Source organism: Haemaphysalis longicornis, unplaced genomic scaffold (assembly GCF_048455015.1).
Source record: "Haemaphysalis longicornis isolate Haplotype H1 unplaced genomic scaffold, Haemaphysalis longicornis Haplotype H1 scaffold_2, whole genome shotgun sequence".
Taxonomy (NCBI): domain Eukaryota; kingdom Metazoa; phylum Arthropoda; class Arachnida; order Ixodida; family Ixodidae; genus Haemaphysalis; species Haemaphysalis longicornis.
In genome coordinates this window covers 46,591,737-46,615,362 of record NW_027526295.1, presented here as the reverse complement: position 1 = coordinate 46,615,362, position 23,626 = coordinate 46,591,737, and the positions used below count along the sequence as shown (strand labels likewise).

Here is a 23,626-nt window from a genome sequence, read left to right as displayed (position 1 = left end):
AATTGTTATAAGGCAGTATTTATCGATTAGAAATCGGCTTGCTGTAATCTTGAAATGTCTTTTACTGCTTAGATGGGCGAGTCAAGCGAGATTTAATCGTAAAATTAACCACAGCGTGACGGCGTATACCTGGTAGAAGTGTTAATGACGGGGCAGCAACCCCAATTGCAGTGAGTACAAGGTCAAGTATGTTGGCCGAAGATTCAGTAACGCGAGTTCGTTTTTTATGAGCTGGCATAAGGTAAAAGTAGAGCAGACATCAACAAAAGCAGGGCAGTCGGATGAATTACATTTTACAACAGGAAAAGGCTCATTCCACAAAATAACAGGGTATATAAAATCTTTTAATAAGAAGACCGGAGCTCTCGGAAACCTAAGTACAACCATCTTAGGCAATCATGCAGTTTATCACAAAACGATGGTGATGCGTAAGGCTGGCGGCGGCATGCGCAAAACAACGTACTCTTGACATCAAGGCGAATGCAAGCACACAAGAATTCGATATTTGACACCACAGGAATGGCATGCGAACGAATTTCATCCTATACGGCAATCAATATTCCCCCACCTAACGATCAAGGAGGTCTTTTTGGTTAACGGTGTAATCCTTCTGTCAAGCAAATAGTTCGAAATTACTAATTTTACTGGATAGCCACGTTTCGGTTAGAACTATCACGTCAGCAGAGGACAAGTTAATTAGAACAGATAAGCTCTCATGCTTCTTTAGGACGCTTCGGATGTTTGTGTAAATAAAGGAAAAATCGCGCTTGGGTTTCGCCTGTGCATCCAGGGGTGGCTACGCTGAAGTTGATGGAAGCGCTGGGTGAGGGCTGGGTGAGCCGATAATGTTATTTAATAGCGGGACTGAACTTGGCTTTTCAATTTGGAAATTCTGTCACTTTGCGGACAATAAACATTGACTTTTTTGTTTACATGCAATTTATTGTACCGCAAGCTGAAATCTGGACCAGTTGACTTTCCGTACTTTGTAAGGTCTTTGTGCGTTCGCCTCGTTGCTTTGCAAAAGTCTTCGTGTATCATGAGCTTACTGCCTTTAATCTCGATCGCAGGGACTGGATTTTATCTTTCCCCTTAGACGAAGCAAACTTCACGATAATGGGACGGCATTTTATAGAGAGGTAGGGGCTATGGGTATACCCTAAGGGCTCGGGCAATGGCTTAATCAGGAAGCTGAAGTTGGAAATTATTAGAGAGAAGCGAACGTATCTTTTCCTCAGCCTCTGGCCAGTTATCCATAGGGTTGTCGGCAATCCCATAAAAAAACAAGTTTTCCCGGCGTGAACGGTCCTCGTAGTCGTAAAGACGACACTGGAGTGCAGCGTTCTGACATCACATAGCCGCTACCAACTCGCCCGTTTCAGCGACATCGTGATTGCCATCATAAAATTTTGACTAAACTGCTGCCAATGTGGTAGTAATATCAGATACACGTTCTTTGAGTAACTTCTGACTGGCTTTCACTTCGTTGAGAGACGCCATAACTCCAACGTGTAGTTCCTTCATTGTTGATGCAAGACCTTTAAACGTTGCTAGTATTTCGCTGGTTGTTTTGCATGGGTCTTCTTTTGGAGGATCAGGATTCACCTCTACATCTTCTGACAGAAGTAACTCTTTGCCAACATAAACACAGCCACAAAAAAATCACTAGCAATATGTGTGGGCATGGTACAAGCAGCAAGGAACGGTTCGTGGTTCGCTTTGAGTAGAACGAGAAAGACGGCCTAACCCCCACAGCAAAACACAGCGGTTTGAGCGACGAGTCTCCCATAGCAGCAGTCTCATGCCAACTGGCGTGAATATGTGTCGCGCGGTTATTTAAAGCCCATTCCAGAGACGGTGCCGTTGCTGATGCGGTTGTCTTGGAGGAACGGTGTTCAATGGATGACTCCAAGCCAGGAAGCGGCAGCAGTCACTCCAGGGGATGGTGGCTCGAAGACAAAGTTATCGGCACGAAAGGTGCTGCCGCATCCAACGCAGATTCGAGGAGGAAAGCAGCGTGGCTGCGAGGAGGGTATTACCCAAACAACTGCTGAGTGACGAGCTGCATTTCGACTTCTACTACCCGATGACTTATTCGGGGAACACTGCCCTAACGCCGAACATCATGGCTCGCTTTCAACTACACCCCGGCGATGCAATCTACAAACTATGTGGATGACCTCAATCCAAGAAGTCACTGACCTGAACCACTTGCAATGAAAGTGCCCTGCCTTGCATGACCAGCGAACCCACATCTATGATCTAATGCCCCACCAAGTCAGGAGGAAAATGCTAGAGCAGTTCACCCAGCCCAAATACTCTTCAGAGAACAGGGCGTTGGTCCTGGGCTCTCTTCTGTACCACTACCCAGAAGCCGCCTACCGGATTACATTTCCCCCAGCCGCTCGCCCGTCATCTTCTCAAAGGCCCATCATCTACATCCCCCTCTCGCTATGGCCAATGTTAAGGCCCAATACAATTAGTTTCATGAATAAATATCGAAACAAGAACAAGAGGTCAGACGCTGCATTCTAAGTTTATCGAACCGCGCCTGTGCCGAACAGCTGCCTTGCACCTTTGAAAAGTGGAGTTGGTGGAGCACAGTCACGCTTGTCATTTTATTTCGCAAACCACACAAGATTTTATTATACAGTGGACTCTCGTTAAACGGAACCTCTAGGGACCGGAAAATATGTTCCGTTTATCAGGAGTTTCGTTTACAGAGAGAATTGATTCAGCATCGTACAATGGTCTTCCCAACACGTGGTCCAGAAGTGACGTGAAGGGGCAACCCTTCACCGCATGCGAAGCCGTCTAGGCCGAGGTGAAGGACGAATTCTCCTTTCGCACGAATGAGTGGGCCGCTTATGGGGATGTTCTCACTGCGTGCTCTACATAGCCAAACCACCAAGCGCTTTTGAAAATCTTCGTGGTCGGAAACTCGGCGTTATTATTTGGTTCCTGACCAAAGCCTCACTTTCGAAAGCCTCCCGTAGCTTCTTGTTGTCCTGTAAGATTCTCGTCAGGCTACTTGAGTGCACCGAACTTCGTCGCGAGCGTGGTTTTTGTAAAGCGGCCACTCTCGAAGTCGTTGATTACCTCCTACTTCCTGGACAATGCAAGCGCATTGCGCGGTCGTTTTTGAGCTGCCAGAATATGCTGGCTTAACGACGAATAGCCGCATAAGACACCGCACGATGTCATAAACCGCCTCACAAAGTAAGAGAAAATTAGAAACCGCCGGAAACAGAAACCAGAAAATACTCGGGGCAAGAGGGGGGGGGGGCAGGGATGCACACCGCGATTGTGGTGACTTTGCCGAAATAGTTATCGGTTTCGTTTATTGCGGTGGTCGGAAAATTCGAGTTCTGATAAACGAAATGTTTTTTACATTGAGTTATTACAAAACCAACCCATTGTGAGGCGTTTGCTCTTTTTAAACGGTAGTTCCGCTTAACCGATTTCCGTTTTCCGAGATTCCACTGTATTGCTCTACAATAACTTGTCGCAGTAGTCGTCCTTTTACATTTGCCGCTCATGCTGTCATTTAAAAAAATTATCCTTTATTGTCATGAATGTACGCAGTCCGGAACTCACCTCAGTCTCTCCCAGTTGAAATTAGCATACGTCTTATTCCGCAAACACTGCTGCGGCCGCTTCTGTGGTTTCACGGCGGCGATGGCCACGGCGCTGTAACCGAGCGACCGAAGGCAGAAAGGTAACGGCGGAGGAATGTATGCGAGGCGTTTCTAAAGGGTCAGGGGGTGGGCAGCATGCTGAGCCCGCAGAAGATGCTCGCCGGACCTGTGGCGAAGGTGTGAGAGAGAGGGTGGCACGCGCTGTTATGGCGTTACCTTTCGCACTGCCTCCCCTGCCAGACGCTACTCCGCCATGCACCACTACTCTGAACCACGTGACATATGCGCGGGAGCATCAAACACGCTTTGCAACTACATGTTCGCCGCGGCAGTGAACTGCTGCGAGATGAGACCGCACTACCGGCCGCCGCCTTGCGAACGCTGACAGGCGGTCACTTCCTGAGATGCAGCAGATATGTGCCGCCACCGCGAATACTGCAGTTTAATCGTCAGAGCATTTTTTACGCAAGTTTCAATTGCACGATCGAGCAGCCTTCGTAAGTTACCCGGGGGAGTACTACCTGTTCTGCGTCCGAGTATGACACGTTTTTCTTGCGCCCGACTCCGGAATTGGTAGTTCTGCAGCTGTTGTTTCAAAATGCACTGAATAAGATTACTACCACGAAAGTGAAAACGACAACATGGCAGCGACGGCAAGGCTTTCCACAATTTAGGACAATTCTCAGCTTGTAGGACCCCGTTAGATCGCAATTTTTAAAAGAAAGGTGGTGTGACAACCCTCTCTAAAATGTTGAACGCAATCCCCACAGCAACCCGGTCAAGCATCACGCAGCCATGGACCGATTGGTGCGTGGTTCCCCGCTTTGGCCGAGCATGTAGGCTCCGGTCCCTGCCCAAAGGGCGACAGGGAGCCATCGACACCCAGCGCGGGTGCAGCAAGTACGTGCAACAACGGGTCGGTCACCGCGCATCAGCATGTTCGTGACTGGGGCATGCTAATTATTCGCCGTCACCAGTGAATCATATTACTAGTTCGTTTCGTGTTTAAAAGAAATTGCGATTTTCTGCATTGATTCTTGCGCATAGTGAAAGAGAACGAAGACGAATTTACTTGGTTTAACTCGCGCATGGGAAGAAAGCTCGAAACAAATTAACAATACGCCCAGAAACGAAACGCGCGCGTGAAATAGCCCACGAGACATCTGGCCTGCCTGCACAACTTTTTCATGATTTGTGTGTTTTAGTTCAAAATAAACGTTCATTTATTTTTTTCGAGTCCCCAAAAGAGGAGGTTTCGTTCGCAAATACGATATCAGACGTTGCGCAATGTTTCCGTGCGTTAGCCGATCCATGTGAGTACACTTGTCCATATACGTTGTTGACTGCAGAGCTATTCACGGAGCAGCATCGGCGTAGTGGTCTGAGCTAAATAAGGTACTTGGAATATGCAACAGTATGAAATGGCACCTGTTTGTGTGTATCGGAAGCGGTGACGTTATCAACAGGAACACAACATCAAGTACGACGTCTCTAAAGCTGAAAATCTAATGCTGATATTTGACGTCATGAATTTGATTACAACAATCGATATATTAAAAGGGCGTGTATCAGACACACCATGACATGTTCATTTCATGTCCTTTTGTTCGCTTCAGCCGGAGCACCACACGGCCGATATCACCCTCTCCAGACTTACTGAAAGATAAAAAGACAGTGCTTTGTGTCGGCATTGGCCCCTCCACCAATATACTTTACGGGTTTGAAAGTGCAACCCAGCACGCTATCTGCACAAAAACACGCTGCGAAAAAAGATACTCTTCGTTAGACTGCTAAGAACTTTTATTTGGGTGATGAGGTCGGAAGGGTGCTGGAAGGGGGAGCAGGACACTCAATAAGCATATTGGAATTATTTTAGAATGTTCGTGTTTGGCGATATTTTTCTCTCTACACTAACGACTCTGGCGTGAGAACTAGTAAGTAATTGTATCGCGTTTCGCACCGCTAATTAGCACCAAAAGCATTTGTGATCACAAAAAAAAATGGTTGGAACGTGAACATTTGATATAGCGTTTTGCATATTTCCAGCTTTTATTGAGGCCGATCTTATCTGTATTTCATTTGGCCTTTCCGTGGATTAGAAAATATTCTTGCATACTTTGTTTTCAAAGAAAGTCTAATGATACGTTTTGATATCAAACAGCTCAACAAGCCTATAGGAACACCCACGCCTACAAAGTCTTCACCACACGTGGTGGTCCGTATCAAATACTGCGATAGCCACGTGAAATTAATAAAGGAGGTGCCATAGAGTGCAACGACTGGGTGCTAAACTATGCTGTCATTAATGCATTTGAGCCTCCTTGTTGTCAACAAATAAATTACGCACTTATGCGCATTTACAGCCTGATAACCAGCCTTATAACCCATTGCTCGTATTTCACACCACGTAATACGCTCACCTACTTTGCTTTTAAATTGAGTAAGCAATGCTGTAACTATGCCTTCCTACCCGCAAAAACGGCAAAAGGATCTTCGGGAAAATGCAAAGCCTTGAAAGCAACCTTCACAGTGAGCCGGCTTACGTCTGGGCAGAATAGCGATGTTATTCCATCAGCGCCGTTTATTTGCAGGCTTCCGGGGTCTACAACATTTCCTGCTCCCATCGTTGAAGTAGCTTGTAGGTATGCACGCTAGTAAGGTTGTGCTAGACGCCTTTGGGAAGGCATGTTCGCGAGAATGAAGGCCGACAGCGTGGCCCGACCGACCAAGAGTTGTGTGAGTCGGCCGCGGTTGGCGCTGCGTTCGCCCGGCTCAAAGGTCTTTCCTGTTTTTTTTTCGTGGACTGAAACAGGGATACCCTTCGAGCCCAATACTGTTTATGCTTTACATGGAAGGGTTAGAAAAGAAACTAGGAGAAAGTCGATTAGGCTTAAACCCAATGCATATGTTAGGTTGAACCTAACAGCGTATTTCGTGAATGTTATACGTACACAACATTGTTCTTTAGGCTGGTAACCTGAATGATACGCAACGGCTCATAAATATAAGTAAACGACCTCATGGCTCAAGTACAATTTCAGCTCCGAAAAATCGGTAATAATGGTTTTCAATGATACTAGCACTGACACAGTGTCAATCCAGCATATCGAATTACCTAGAGTAAAAGAATATAAATATTTGGGAGTGTGAATAAGCAAAGAAGATAACTACTTAAGAACTCATAAGGAGCACCTTAAGAGTAAGGGAAAGTGAAACGCAGCTATAATGAAACGTACACCTCCATAGGGGCATACGAAATATGAAGTAGTGAGATGAATGTGGAAGAGAGTAAGGGTTCCGGGTCTTATGTTTGCGAATGAAGTACTCTGCCTAAAATCAGATGCTCTACAAGGAGCTGAAGTGTACCAGAGAACCGTAGGCCTTTTGGCATTAGGAGCTCATAGAAAAACAACTAACGAAGAAGTGCAAAGAGATATGGGCTGGGTGTCGTTTGAAATTAGGGAAGCCCATAGTAAAATATGATTTGAGAGGATGTTGAGGGCAACGGATCAACGTCAATGGACGTGTAAAGGTTTTGGATACCTATACATGAATATCGTGGACATGCAGCGGATAAGGCAGACTAGAAGTTTAACTATGAAATACGGAAAGAATAGTGGAGAATCCAAGACAGCCAATGTAACCAAAACAGAGGCGAGGCTGATACAAATGAATGAATGGGGAGAAAACGGGAACCTGAAATGTCGTAGAGGTGTACAGGGCTGAGAAATTGGACATCAGAAAGGAAATTTTCTATGACAGTTCCAAGGGCAGTGCTTTGCTTTATAAAGCTACAGCAGCTTGCTTGCAAACTATGAGCTTTGTAGGGAAGTGTACCCATTCGCAAGTCTTGCATGTATTCGCAAGGCTCCCTGTACCCATCTGAGTCTCCGCCGCGGGAAGAAAATAAGCTGCGTGTGTAGAAAACAATATTGCGGTATGTGCCCCCGGGCAACTTTTTATTTTCTTCTTTCTTAGTGGGCCACTGGGCCCGGCGCGCAGGAATTCAAACTTCGAAACTTCCAGAGACGCGTTAATCTCCCGCCGTGTATTTAGAGGCCAATTAAGAAAGCAGGAAACCATTCGCGTTCGCAAGGCTCCCTGGACCCATCTCAGTCTCCGCCGTGGGAAAGAAATAAGCTGCGTGCGCAGAGAACAATGCCGCGGTATCTGCGCCGGGAAACTCTTTATTTTTCCTATTTCTTAGTAGGCCACTGGGCCCGCCGAGTAGGAATTCTAACTTGGAAGCTTCCCGAACCGCGTTAATCCCCCGCCGTGTATCTACGCCTACGTGTATTCACGTGTCTACGCCACCGCTGCACCGCCATGCGGTGCAGCGGTGGCGTAGAGGTAGAGCGTAGAGGTAGAGCCTCCGCCTCACGTGCAGAAAGCCCGTGGTTCGAATCCCGGTGCCGGACAATTCGCACCGAAAAAAAGAAAAACAACCGCGCAATTCTGCAATTGCAGTTGGCGCTTCGGGTGCGGCCTGACCCCGGCGACCTTTGCCGGTAATGCATTCCCTCACCAGAGCAGGATTGGCAACCCTGGTGTAGTAACGGCCACAACCTCTCATAAATACGCCAATTAACCCACGGCCCTCAGTCTCCAGTGGCTGCGAAGCAACTCACTACGGCGGCGGTCAGACCTGTGACGCAGCAGAGGGTGCTAAGAATACCTAGACCCGGACAGGCCGCCATTGGAATCTGAACCTGGCAACGTTTAACACGAGAACCTTATCTACTGAAGCGAGTTTAGAGGTGTTGTTCGAGGAATTAAATGGCATCAAATGGCATGTCATAGGGCTTAGCGAGGTTAGGAGGGCAGAAGAAGCATTTACGGTGCTGAAAAATCAACACGTCCTATGTTATCGGGGTCTAGAGGACCGAAGAGAACTGGAAGTGGGATTTATAGTGAATAAAACCATAGCTGGCAACATAGAAGAATACTATAGGATTAACGAAAGGGCAGCATGTCTTGTAATTAGGCTCAATAAGAGGTACAAGCTCAAGGTTGTGCAGGGCTTCGTGCCCACATCCAGCCACGACGACAAAGTAGTGGAACGCTTCTATGAAGATGTGGAATCGGCAATGGCTAAAGTAAAAACACAGTATACCGTAGTTATGGGGGACTTCAAGGCTAAAGTAGGCAAGAATCAGGCTGGAGACAAGGCAGTTGGAAACTGTGGTCTTGCTGTAGACATAGCAGGGGGGACCTACTAGTTGAGTTTGGAGAACGGAATAACCGATGCATAATGAATACCTTTTTCTGTAAACGGGAGAGCCGGAAGTGGACGTGGAGGATCCAGAAAAATGAAATAAACTTCATAAAATGAAATAGACTTCATATTATGCGATAACCCTGGCGTCGTGAAGGATGCGGAAGTGCTCGGAAGGGTAAGGTGTAGCGACCATCGTATGGTAAGATCTTGAATTAAGCTACATTTAAGGAGGGACCGTAAAAAGCTAGTACGAAAGAAGCCGATTAGTGAGCTAACAGTAAGGCGTAATGTAGAAGAGTTCAGGATCGCGCTGCAGAACCGATATTCAGCTCTTACTGAGGAAGCCGAGCTTACGACACAGGAAGCCAGCGACAACCTTACACGCATTATCACGGAGTGTGCAGTAGAAGTCGGGGGCACGTTTGCTAGACAGGATACTGGTAAATTTTCGAAGGATACGAAAGATCTAATTAGAAAACGGCACACCATGACAATATCCACCCTAGCTGACAGAAGAGAACTAGCTGAGCTTTCGAAGTTAATCAGTAAGCGTAAGACAGCTGACATACGGAAGTATAATGTGGAGAGGATCGCATACCCTGTAAAGAACGGAGGTTACCTTAAAGCAGTGAAGAGGCGTCTTGGCATGGGGAAAAATCAGATGTATGCACTTAAAGATAAGCAAGGCAATGTCATCTCAAATAGAGATAAAATAATCATAGTAGCCGAGGAGTTGTATAAAGACCTGTACAGTAGCCGGGATATCCAGGATAATACTGAGCGAGAAAGTAGTTAAGATGAGATAGAAATCCCCCCAGTAACGACCGAAGAAGTAAGGAAGGCTTTGAAAGAAATGACGGGGGGCAAAGCACCTGGTGAGGATAAGATAACAGGAGACCTCTTGAAGGATGGCGGAGAAAATGTACTTGAAAAACTGGCAAACCTGCGTACGCAATGCCTAATTACCGTAAGTGTAACGGAAACTTGGAAGAACGCGAACATCATCTTAATCTATAAGAAAGGTGACTTGGACTTGAAAAATTACAGGACGATCAGCTTACTGTCAGTCGTCTGCAAGGTACTTACCAACGTAATCGCTAACAGAATTTCTGCAGCCGTACATTTCAGTCAACCTAAAGAACAAGCAGGGTTTCGTAAAGGTTATTCAACAATGGACCATATCCACACGATCAATCAGGTGATAGAGAAGTGCGCTGAGTATACTGAACCCCTATATATAGCCTTCATAGATTATGAGAAAGCATTTGACTCGGTCGAAACCCCAGCAGTCATTCAGGCATTACAGAACCAGGGGGTGGTTGAGCAGTATGAAAAATACTAGAGAATATCTACAATGGGTCCACAGCTACCATCATCCCCCATCAGGAGAGCAGTAAAATACCTATAAAGAAGTGCGTCAGAAAAGGAGACACAATCTCTCCAATTTTATTCACAGCACGTTTACAAGAAGTATTCAGAACGTTGAATTGGGAACAGGTGGGAGTACGGGTTAATGGAGAATACCTCAGTAACCTCAGATTTGCGGATGACTTTGCCTTGCTAAGTAACTTGGTGGATGAATTGCAAAGCATGCTTTCCACACTGGATGCACAGAGTAGAACCATGGGCCTGAAAATAATTTGCAGAAAACTAAAGTAATGATCAATAACCTCGAGACAGCATAGCAGTTTGGTATAGAGGGCGAGGTAGTAGAACTGGTAAAAGAATATGTCTACTTAGGCCAAGTTGTGACCCCGGAACCCAACCATAAGGCAAGCATAATTAGAAGGATGAGAATGGGCTGGAGTGCACACGGCAAACATTCTCAGCTCATGAATAGCAGCCTACAATTGTCCCTGAAGAAGAAAGTGTATGACTGCATCTCACAGGAGCTCACCTACGGGGCAGAAACTTGGAGGCTCACTAATAGGGTACAACTGAAATTTATGGCGACTCGGAGGGCAATGGGCCGGACAATGATATGAGTAACATTAAGGGACAAGAAGAGAGCGGAGTGGGTCATGGAACAAACGCCTGTTGAGGACATACTAGTAGAAATTAAGAAGAAGAAATGGACGTGGGCAGAGCATGTAATGCGAAGGCTTGCCCATTAAGAGTAACACAGTGGATCCCTAGAGAAGGCAAGCGTAGCAGGGGGCGGCAGAAAGGTCGATGGGCAGATGAGATCAAGAAGTTTGCAAGGATAAATTGGTCACAGTTGGCACAGCACTGGGGTAATTGGAGAATAATAGGAGAGTCCTTTGCCCTGCAGTGGGCATAGATAGGCTGGTGATGATTATGATGATGATGATGATACCCAAAATGACAGGCTAGTCATGGTCTGCGAAAAAGAAACAGAAACTATGCTGCACATAGTGTTAGAACGTAAGGGTGTCCTTCCAAATCGACTTGAGGGAAATATTCGGCTTCCAGAATCCCTATGATTCCAGGGTAGCACAGAGGGAGTCCACTTTAAGGCTGTAGAAGTGACAAAAACAAGATTAGAATACTCGTGGATAAAAAGCGGAGAAGGGAACATTGCCTGAGACAGCTACCACGTGTAACAGAGAAAATAAGTATTTTGCCCCTTATAAAACGTTTTTTCTACCTGCCCTGAGAGCAGCGCCAGCATTAAACAAAAAAAATGTAAAACATAGGTATACTCGTTTTTAGTTTTCTGGTAAAGTGACACGCCATCACCCCGCTACAAAGGGAATACCACTACTAATCATCATCACCACCGTCATCATCAAACTAGAGTGTCCGGAACCTATAAGCAATAGAACGTCAGAGGTCCAATTCGGTTCGCAACTCTTAAGGAAGTGCTTGATGTTGCGCATACACCCTGCCTCTCGCCTCAATTTGTGGGAGCAGCGATACTTCTGCGATCCCAGGCAGCGAATATGTCTCCACACAGGCGAAAGTTCTTGTTAGGTGCTTTCAGTGATGTTGCTCCTAGACGTTGACCGGCCAGGTGGGTCCTCCTAGTTCGGCCGCGAACCTGGGGTTGGTGTGGAAGATCCTTGAATATAGTGCAGCGGAGGAACCTCCGGAGAGAGTAAATGGCATCAGACGACGTTGGCTTGCGAATGCTAGCCAATGACATCATACTTTCCACTTCTCCTTTCTCTGCGGCGGTTAGGGGCAATGTAAGGAGCTAGCTCTGGCCTTCAGAAACTGATTCGGCAGAATTATTGCTGCCAAATCAAACGTTCTTATCTTCACGTCACATCGAAGAACCGTTTCAGGGCGTCCTTGCATTACCCTTGATTCTAGTGTACTCTTTTCGTGTGACAGTTACATTTCGTGACGTAGAAATTTCTAAGATCCTGAAATTCAATAACCACATCGCATAAATAGCAACAAAAAGAGCTTACGGTGTGAGAGTGCTCTATAAAGTTGGTTCCTTTTTAGTGAACGCATTCTTGTCTCACTTTAGTACGCATTATTAAACAGGAACATAGTATACGGCATATCATTTTGGGGAAATACATACAAACCTCAGTTATCTCCACCGAAACACATTCAGAATCAAGCTGTTCGAACTATAAGGAATAGCCACTTCCAATCCAACGCGGTTTTGTTTCTTCGTACTCGAAATATTTTGTCGGTTTCCGAATTTGTTAAGTATTTCCACAGCCTATTAGTTGATAATTTTATTATTGGAAACCTCCCATTTCAGCTAATTATATCGTTCAATCTCCTCGTGGTAAATACACTTGATGATCTTTAAACATGGACGATTTATTGCTGGAAGTAACAACCAACTACAAAAAGTTTTGAACTAACTTTTCAGCTATACACGTTTGGACTACGGTACCGCTCTCTATTAAAACATCCGTTACCGTCTTTACATTAAAAATAGTTGGGGCTCGTTATTGTCCCAACCTGAATGATTAGACTTGGTTGTATCACGCTGAATGGTGTTTTATTATTCTTTGATTACTAATGTATTTCTTGCTTATCATGTTCTTGCATATATGCTGTTAAATCTCCCGCTCGGTACGCGCCATTCATCATCGTCATCATCATAGAGATAGACCGTGCGTGTAAACTTATCATCCCCGCTAAGGGCAGCCATGGCCCAGGTTTGCCTTGCGTCGTTCTTCCGCTATATTTTTTGGTGCCGTTAAGCCCGGGAGAATGAACACGTGCGGCGAAGGAGAACACTGACGTCCTCTTAGGCTTGAGGTCCGTAGAACCCCGTGATTTGACTGCCGTTGACCGCCGTTTCCCCGCCCTCAGCCGGAGGTCGTCATGGCTAGCCCTGACCGCCCACCTATGACCGACTGGACCCTTCAACGGGACGCAGATACGCACCGTCACGTCCAGGGTACCACGCTTGGGAGCCACTGGACGTCCCCCGAGTACCAAGCTGGTGATAACCTGGACGCCCTGTGTTCGTCGAGGAAGGTTCTGCGCGTTGCTGTAACGAGGCTGCTAAAGGCAGCGACTGAGCTCTGGCAAGTTCCCTCACAGTCTGCGTTGGACTTGCAGTTGGCTATGAACGAGCTCGAAGAGGGGGACACTGAACCTCACAAACTGAACAAGGTTGTCGGTGAGCTCCTCGAAGGAGATGAGTTTGAACATGATTTTTACGACGTAATGTACTATCAGGAAAAGATATGCGGGGCCCTCAGTAGGTTGCGATCGACATTGAACGACCTGCGGGCACCCGGCAATAAATGTACCGGCAAGGGCACTTCACTTCTACAGACGACCCTTCCCACGTCCGCTAACGCACGTCGACCTTGCGAGTAGTACTGCCGAAGTTGATCGCGACGACGTACAGCAACCTGAACGTTCCCCATACTTACAACATGCAGAAGCCACATACATCGACGTTCACGTCTACCATGCTGTCTGCAATGTCGACTTCTGATGGCAAGAGGCCAGGACGTTCATTGGACTACAACGGCTCTTTGCCGGAGATGCAAGCATATCCAGTTCCGCCAACGCACCGTGTGACGAGAAGAGCTTCTGGGCCCAAACAAAACGAGAGAAGACAATCAAGAGTAATTTGTCTGGAAACGTCTCTCACGTCTCCGTACGTGATCAAGCCGTCGTTTTACCGCAGGATTCAGAATTTCAAAATGCCAGAGACGAGGCTGAGCGCGAAGGCATGCAAGTGGGAGCCAGGCACGAGGTAGGGTCGAGCGTCCCAATGAAAGACGGGCGTGGAGAACACGAGATTTCGCCTGCCGCAGGCCACGACGACGCAGTTGCTGCCTTCCAAGCAGACGACGATAACCGTGGAGATGCCAAGGACCTTGAAGACAAGGCAGAACTACCACCGTGTGATATCGAATGTGTCTTCGTTTCAGACATGGTGAAGAGCGAACGCCTACCGGAAGTAATGAAAGGCCGACCAGCTCTAGTCAACGAAGTGTTGCTAAAGGTTGTACGCTGCCACGAATATGAGTTGCTCCATCTCAGCGAAGTTGGGAAAGGCGAGAAACCCTGGCCAGTCACGTCTGCCGCGTGCGAGGAGGCAGTAAAGCATGGCGGAGTACCATCCGAACCATACATTGAGCTTGCAAGAATCACAAAAACGATCTCGACCGGAGTTGAAAAACAAACATAAGGCAAGCACAAGGCCGGCAGAAGAACACTGATAGAGTCCCTGCACCACAGTAACAATTTCACCCAGATATTTCGACTTGTACGACATCGCCTTCGCCACAATTTCTGCACGGCGAAAGAACTGCAACCTTCTGAGGCAGCTCGACACACAGTCTGGTTGTTCTCCGCATTACCTCGGCGGCCCTTGGCGGTCGTGATATCTGCACGAGGGCGCAAGCACCGGTGGAAATGAAAGTGTGGATAGCATTCCCCGACCACGTCACAAACATTTACCTTATAGACTGAAAAAACAAAATGTTGGGATTGTGGATTCATTGTGCACCTGTCGATTATCTGGGACGCAGGAGGATTGTTAATCTCCCGCTGAGTACGCGCCCTTCATCATCATCATCATCATCATGAATATAGACCGTGCGAGTAAAGTTGTCATCCCCTCTAAGGACAGCCATGACCGAGGTCGGCCTTCCGTCGTTCTTCCGCTATGCCGTAATTTATCTTGCTATTATTAGTTTTGTTTCTACATACATACATACATACATACATACATACCTACATACATACATACATACATACATACATACATACATACATACATACATACGTACATACATACATTTTATTTCATCTTCAAGACAAACAGATACAAGTGCCACCTCGCGTCAGCAAACTCTGCTTTTATGCAACACAGGGCAGTCGTTTCGAAAAAAGAAAAGATATGAGCACAGTAAATTCTGCTATCGAATCAGAAAGTAACGCCTAACGAGTATACACACACATCCAAATCATATAGTGTTATACTAAACATATATATATATATATATATATATATATATATAGTATAAGTAAAGAGTCGGATACACAGCAAGAACAATAACAAACAATGTTTACTTACGTAGCGGCAATGGGACTTGCCTTCATCAGAGTAAAGTTACATGATTATGGTGTCGCAAACATTGAACGCATTTCTTATATAGGTTTGCATAAAACTGTAAGAAGGAATGGAAAATGTTTCGCAAATGGAGAGTGTGCATACAGTCAGGCTACGCCTACGTTGCAACATCAACCAACAAAAAAAAAAAAAAAGGGGGGGGGGGGGCGCAAGAGAGAGAAAAAGGGGTCGTGTTAACAATGCAGCGTTCAAGGTTGCACCATGACGGGTCAACGTATGCCGCGCGGGTTGCAAGTTCAGACAATGGGGGAAAATGGTCAACCGCGGTTTGTAAAGAAAGGGAAGAGTATACAGCAAGGTATTCAGTGGCTGGGGAGACTGGTTCTAGGGAAAGCGAAGATGGGTGTGCCCCCCGCGGATGAAGAGAATAGATAGGGGGCACAAAAGAGCATTTCACAGAAGCTAGCAATCGAACAGGAAATAGGTAGGGTCACAAAAGGTTATACATGAATAGATCACAAAGAGTTAAACATTCTTAAGTGGTGGTGGGAACGAGGTCTCCTTCTCCCGGACAAATGGCATTGTTGAGCCGCATTAAGCTAACAAAGCTGCTGTATTAGGAGAGTTTCTGCGAATTCTGATGGCAAACTCGAGGGTAGGAATAATGAACATAGTTATAAAAATTATGAAGCCGCTAAGTTTATTCGAGGGATAAGCACGTTAATTTTCCGTAACTTTCATTAATTCCAAGTGTGGCTGACCCAAACTTATAAATGAGATAAGATTCCCGAGCCTCGCGGTCGTGGTGCGTTTGAAGGCGGATTCTAAAATCGTTGCTTTAAGATGATCAAATGCATGCCCGGGACTGTTCACATGTCTTGACAGGGGCAAATAAGGGCAGCTTTTTGCATGAGAGCGGTGATTATTGAACCGTATTCGGAAGGGCGTTTAAGTTTGGCCGATATATTGTTGCCTACAAACAGTGCACTCTAGAAGATATACGATATTAGCGGAGTCACAGTTAAAGTTACCTTTTATATTTACGTAGTAGTCTGAAGCCGTGCTGGTGGCGCGCTGTGTAGTGGTCATGTGTGGGCATACTTTACATCGGGGTTTATTGCAGGGCATGCAGCCAGTAGTTGCCGGTCGGTTGATACGAGAGTTAGTAAGAAAGTCCCCTAAATTCTTATTACGCCGGTAGACAACGCGTGGTGGTTCGGGGAATATGCTTTTTAGGCGGTCACTTTGCATTAGGATATTGTGATGTTTTTTTAGCACGGTTGACACTCTTGGAGCGGAGGATGAGTGGGTTAAAACTAAGTTAGTTTGCGGGTTCCCGTTCGGGGCTTTTTTCTTACAGATTTCGTTACGGTCTAATTGGTTGGCTCGCACAATAGCGTCGTCGATAACTTTTTCCGGGTATTTTTTATTCAGGAGGGAGGTCTTGAGTTCTCGACAGTTTGAGTCAAAGTCGGCTTGGTTTGAGCAAATTCTCCTAAATCGGTGGGCTTGGCTGTAAGGTATTGCTGTCTTGCAGTGTCTGACATGGCTACTTCGGAAGTGCAAATACTGCCGCGTGTCTGTCGGTTTTCTATACAGTTTAGTTTGAAGCCGACCTTGGAAGGTAGTAACGGTGACGTCCAGAAAGTTTACACTGTGTTCCGAATAGGAATGAGCAAGGGAAATACTAGGATGGGCTAGATTAAATGCCTCAATGAAGGTGAGGAGTTCCGCCTCACCGTGTTGCCAGATCATGAATATGTCATCAATATACCTTTTATAGTACATTGGCTTTAAATTTTGGGTGTCAAGAAAGTTTGATTCGAGGTGAGCCATAAAGATATTAGCGTAGTTAGGTCCGATTCGAGTTCCCATTGACGTTCCGCTGACTTGCACGTAATGAACTCCGTCGAACTCAAAATTGTTAAGTTCAAGAATAAGCCTAAGGAATGTTTGGAGAGCAGAAGAATCGATAGGTTTGTCGCACGATGACTGCTCATACGCAAGGGATAGAGCGGCGATGCCATCTTCGTGGGGGATGTTAGTATACAGTGACGCAACATCAAGGGTGACTAGAAGGCAGTTATCAGGAATTTCAATTTTTGAGATGTCTGAGAGAAAGTCATTGGTATCCTTAATGAAGGAGGGAAAGCTGGGCGGAATGTCGCAAATGAGATTATCCACATAGCGCGAGAGGTTTTCGGTAACAGTGCCAATGCCAGAAACAATGGGCGCCCTGGGTTGTTCACCTTGTGAATCTTTGGGAGAAGATAGAATTTACCGGCTACTGGGCTTAAGGGGATCAGGGAACGAGCCGTGGTTTCATTTATTGTTTTATTTTTAACAAGCTCAGCAAGTTTATCTTTGACAATTTGCTTATAATCTTGAGTGGGATCATTGGGTAGTGCTTTATAGAACGTCGATACTGATAGTTGCTTTTTGGCCTCGTTAACATAGTCGGTTTTGTCAAGGATTACGATTGCGCCTCCCTTGTCGGCAGGTTTAATAATTATGTCGGGACAGCTTGCGAGTTCCTCTAGGGCTTTCTTTTCGTTGGTAGTCATGTTGTGGCGGAAAGAATTTTGTGTTTGGTATGCTTTTCGCACATCGCGTTGGACAGCTTTGATGTACATGTCGAGGCAACTATCACGCTGTGTGGGAGGGGTCCAGTGCTTATAGCTAGGTAGGGTTCTGCGGGCTTCTTCCGTCGCGGGGTGATCGTAGAAGTATTCTCGTAGCCTCATGTTTCTGGCGAAGTTATCTAAGTCCTTAAAAAGTTGAAATTCATCAAAACCACCAGTAGCCGGGCAAAAGTTTAGGCCCTTTGACAAGACGTTCATCTGAGCTGGGGAGAGGGTTATGCTTGAAAGGTTCATTACATTCCCGGTAAGGTTTTCTTTTGTGACGGCAGGCGAGGGAAAAATATTAGTACAGTGGTTTAACTGAACTGTTTGGGGTGCAGTAGTCGAAGCATTTATTACAGTCGTAGTGACATTATCGGCCGTATTGTCAGAGTTGGGGCAGTTACTAGTGCCGGAGCTTGTTAGGCTCTCAGACATCTCAAAAATTGAAATTCCTGATAACTGCCTTCTAGTCACCCTTGATGTTGCGTCACTGTATACTAACATCCCCCACGAAGATGGCATCGCCGCTCTATCCCTTGCGTATGAGCAGTCATCGTGCGACAAACCTATCGATTCTTCTGCTCTCCAAACATTCCTTAGGCTTATTCTTGAACTTAACAATTTTGAGTTCGACGCAGTTCATTACGTGCAAGTCAGCGGAACGTCAATGGGAACTCGAATCGGACCTAACTACGCTAATATCTTTATGGCTCACCTCGAATCAAACTTTCTTGACACCCAAAATTTAAAGCCAATGTACTATAAAAGGTATATTGATGACATATTCATGATCTGGCAACACGGTGAGGCGGAACTCCTCACCTTCATTGAGGCATTTAATCTAGCCCATCCTAGTATTTCCCTTGCTCATTCCTATTCGGAACACAGTGTAAACTTTCTGGACGTCACCGTTACTACCTTCCAAGGTCGGCTTCAAACTAAACTGTATAGAAAACCGACAGACACGCGGCAGTATTTGCACTTCCGAAGTAGCCATGTCAGACACTGCAAGACAGCAATACCTTACAGCCAAGCCCACCGATTTAGGAGAATTTGCTCAAACCAAGCCGACTTTGACTCAAACTGTCGAGAACTCAAGACCTCCCTCCTGAATAAAAAATACCCGGAAAAAGTTATCGACGACGCTATTGTGCGAGCCAACCAATTAGACCGTAACGAAATCTGTAAGAAAAAAGCCCCGAACGGGAACCCGCAAACTAACTTAGTTTTAACCCACTCATCCTCCGCTCCAAGAGTGTCAACCGTGCTAAAAAAACATCACAATATCCTAATGCAAAGTGACCGCCTAAAAAGCATATTCCCCGAACCACCACGCGTTGTCTACCGGCGTAATAAGAATTTAGGGGACTTTCTTACTAACTCTCGTATCAACCGACCGGCAACTACTGGCTGCATGCCCTGCAATAAACCCCGATGTAAAGTATGCCCACACATGACCACTACACAGCGCGCCACCAGCACGGCTTCAGACTACTACGTAAATATAAAAGGTAACTTTAACTGTGACTCCGCTAATATCGTATATCTTCTAGAGTGCACTGTTTGTATGCAACAATATATCGGCCAAACTGAAACGCCCTTCCGAATACGGTTCAATAATCACCGCTCTCATGCAAAAAGCTGCCCTTATTTGCCCCTGTCAAGACATGTGAACAGTCCCGGGCATGCATTTGATCATCTTAAAGCAACGATTTTAGAATCCGCCTTCAAAACGCACCACGACCGCGAGGTTCGGGAATCTTATCTCATTTATAAGTTTGGGTCAGCCACACTTGGAATTAATGAAAGTTACGGAAAATTAACGTGCTTATCCCTCGAATAAACTTAGCGGCTTCATAATTTTTATAACTATGTTCATTATTCCTACCCTCGAGTTTGCCATCAGAATTCGCAGAAACTCTCCTAATACAGCAGCTTTGTTAGCTTAATGCGGCTCAACAATGCCATTTGTCCGGGAGAAGGAGGCCTCGTTCCCACCACCACTTAAGAATGTTTAACTCTTTGTGATCTATTCATGTATAACCTTTTGTGACCCTACCTATTTCCTGTTCGATTGCTAGCTGCTGTGAAATGCTCTTTTGTGCCCCCTATCTATTCTCTTCATCCGCGGGGGGCACACCCATCTTCGCTTTCCCTAGAACCAGTCTCCCCAGCCACTGAATACCTTGCTGTATACTCTTCCCTTTCTTTACAAACCGCGGTTGACCATTTTCCCCCATTGTCTGAACTTGCAACCCGCGCGGCATACGTTGACCCGTCATGGTGCAACCTTGAACGCTGCATTGTTAACACGACCCCTTTTTCTCTCTCTTGCGCCCCCCCCCCCTTTTTTTTTTTTTTTTGGTTGATTTTGTAACGTAGGCGTAGCCTGACTGTATGCACACTCTCCATTTGCGAAACATTTTCCATTCCTTCTTACAGTTTTATGCAAACCTATATAAGAAATGTGTTCAATGTTTGCGACACCATAATCATGTAACTTTACTCTGATGAAGGCAAGTCCCATTGCCGCTACGTAAGTAAACATTGTTTGTTATTGTTCTTGCTGTGTATCCGACTCTTTACTTATACTATTTCTGCGCGCTTTGTGAGTTTATCTTTCTCTAGATTTATATATATATATATATATATATATATATATATATAGATTGCGAGAAGAGCTGTCTTTGGTTGCCGTAGCAAATAGTAAAAAATGGGTATAGCTTCTAACAAAACTGTTTATTGGTCGACGTTTCGATCGGATGCCGATCTTTCTCAAGACAACATTTCGCATTTCTGTGCACGTATTTATGAGCTCGTCGTCCAACGACGCCGAAAAAAGAGAGAGGGGGGATTTGGGGAGAAAGGTAGCAACAAACGCGCTCTCGGCGAGGTGAGGTAAAGGTTTGCAAAAAAGAGAGAAAAAAAAGAGAGAGAAAAAAAAAGCAAAACAAAGACAAACCTAAACATGCAGAAAAGAGAGAGGAGTACACAACTCTTTCACTTTCGTTTCTTAAGCAGAGCGGCCCCCCTTGAAGCGGGCGCTGCCTGTCACTCGTTCTACAAGCTGACGAACGACGGAGGACAGTGTTTGTGAAAGAGTTGTGTACTCCTCTCTCTTTTCTGCATGTTTAGGTTTGTCTTTGTTTTGCTTTTTTTTCTCTCTCTTTTTTTTCTCTCTTTTTTGCAAACCTTTACCTCACCTCGCCGAGAGCGTGTTTGTTGCTACCTTTCTCCCCAAATCCCCCCTCTCTCTTTTTTCGGCGTCGTTGGACGACGAGCTTATAAATACGTGCACAGAAATGCGAAATGTTGTCTTGAGAAAGATCGGCATCCGATCGAAACGTCGACCAATAAACAGTTTTGTTAGAAGCTATACCCATTTTTTACTATATATATATATATATATATATATATATAATTTAAAAAAATGTTTACCTAATTAACTGTAGTGAAAAAGAAAAGAGCCTAACCACACCCTTATGCCTCCTTTGGAGTTGTAGACTGCTGACCTACCTTTCTGTATTTCCTCAACGAGCCCCTCATTGCCTTACTATATTATTCTGCGAAAGCCTAGCGATCGTCTCGGTTCCGGCAGCCTTGATGCATAGGTAGCATAAGAGGGCTTCCCGCCAGTAACCCGCTCATGACAGGCTGTAGACGTTCCAGTCACGCCCCGGGGGTTCAAAAGAAGGTCCCCTTCTCCCCGTGTAGTCAGAGTGGCGCTGGCTACCACCCTCAAGCGTCAGATACACTTCTAGTAAATATAAATAGCCCAGAAAGTGAAGTAGAACACAGTCGCCCAGATAGCCGAATTGGTAAGGCATTCGACATGTAATCGAAAGGCGTGGGTTCGGTCCCCACTCTGGGCGCGTGTTTTTCTTTCTTTCTTTCTTCTGTATAATTTAAAAAAAATGTTTACTTAAATAACTGTAGTGAAAAAGAAAAGAGCTTAACCACACCCTTATGCCTCCTTTGGCGTTGTAGACTGCTGACCTACCTTTCTGTATTTCCTCAACGAGCCCCTCATTGCCTTACTATATTATTCTGCGAAAGCCTAGCGAGGGTCTCGGTTCCGGCAGCCTTGATGCCTAGGTAGCATAAGAGGGCTTCCCGCCAGTAACCCGCTCATGACAGGCTGTAGACGTTCCAGTCACGCCCCGGGGGTTCAAAAGAAGGTCCCCTTCTCCCCCTGTAGTCATAGTGGCGCTGGCTACCACCCTCAAGCGTCAGATACACTTCTAGTAAATATAAATAGCCCAGAAAGTGAAGTAGAACACAGTCGCCCAGATAGCCGAATTGGTAAGGCATTCGACATGTAATCGAAAGGCGTGGGTTCGGTCCCCACTCTGGGCGCGTGTTTTTCTTTCTTTCTTTGTTCTGTGTAATTTAAAAAAAATGTTTACTTAATTAACTGTAGTGAAAAAGAAAAGAGCCTAACCAAACTCTTATGCCTCCTTTGGCGTTGTAGACTGCTGACCTACCTTTCTGTATTTCCTCAACGAGCCCCTCATTGCCTTACTATATTATTCTGCGAAAGCCTAGCGATCGTCTCGGTTCCGGCAGCCTTGATGCCTAGGTAGCATAAGAGGGCTTCCCGCCAGTAACCCGCTCATGACAGGCTGTAGACGTTCCAGTCACGCCCCGGGGGTTCAAAAGAAGGTCCCCTTCTCCCCGTGTAGTCAGAGTGGCGCTGGCTATACACCCTCAAGCGTCAGATACACTTCTAGTAAATATAAATAGCCCAGAAAGTGAAGTAGAACACAGTCGCCCAGATAGCCGAATTGGTAAGGCATTCGACATGTAATCGAAAGGCGTGGGTTCGGTCCCCACTCTGGGCGCGTGTTTTTCTTTCTTTCTTTGTTCTGTATAATTTAAAAAAAAATGTTTACTTAATTAACTGTAGTGAAAAAGAAAAGAGCCTAACCAAACCCTTATGCCTCCTTTGGCGTTGTAGACTGCTGACCTACCTTTCTGTATTTCCTCAACGAGCCCCTCATTGCCTTACTATATTATTCTGCGAAAGCCTAGCGAGGGTCTCGGTTCCGGCAGCCTTGATGCCTAGGTAGCATAAGAGGGCTTCCCGCCAGTAACCCGCTCATGACAGGCTGTAGACGTTCCAGTCACGCCCCGGGGGTTCAAAAGAAGGTCCCCTTCTCCCCGTGTAGTCAGAGTGGCGCTGGCTACCACCCTCAAGCGTCAGATACACTTCTAGTAAATATAAATAGCCCAGAAAGTGAAGTAGAACACAGTCGCCCAGATAGCCGAACTGGTAAGGCATTCGACATGTAATCGAAAGGCGTGGGTTCGGTCCCCACTCTGGGCGCGTGTTTTTCTTTCTTTCTTTCTCTTGTATAATTTAAAAAAAATGTTTTCCTAATTAACTGTAGTGAAAAAGAAAAGAGCCTAACCACACCCTTATGCCTCCTTTGGCGTTGTAGACTGCTGACCTACCTTTCTGTATTTCCTCAACGAGCCCCTCATTGCCTTACTATATTATTCTGCGAAAGCCTAGCGATCGTCTCGGTTCCGGCAGCCTTGATGCCTAGGTAGCATAAGAGGGCTTCCCGCCAGTAACCCGCTTATGACAGGCTGTAGACGTTCCAGTCACGCCCCGGGGGTTCAAAAGAAGGTCCCCTTCTCCCCGTGTAGTCAGAGTGGCGCTGGCTACCAC

At 45.9% G+C, this 23,626-nt stretch overlaps 3 non-coding genes across 3 annotated transcripts; all 3 read left to right on the top strand.

Annotated features, from left to right (window-relative positions):
- Positions 1–21,752: 21,752 nt before the first annotated feature.
- Trnat-ugu (transfer RNA threonine (anticodon UGU)) lies at positions 21,753–21,824 on the top strand. Its single transcript has one exon. It is a non-coding gene; the product is annotated as a tRNA-Thr (tRNA).
- Positions 21,825–22,236: 412 nt separating this feature from the next.
- Trnat-ugu (transfer RNA threonine (anticodon UGU)) lies at positions 22,237–22,308 on the top strand. Its single transcript has one exon. It is a non-coding gene; the product is annotated as a tRNA-Thr (tRNA).
- Positions 22,309–22,721: 413 nt separating this feature from the next.
- Trnat-ugu (transfer RNA threonine (anticodon UGU)) lies at positions 22,722–22,793 on the top strand. Its single transcript has one exon. It is a non-coding gene; the product is annotated as a tRNA-Thr (tRNA).
- The last annotated feature ends 833 nt before the right edge of the window (positions 22,794–23,626 follow it).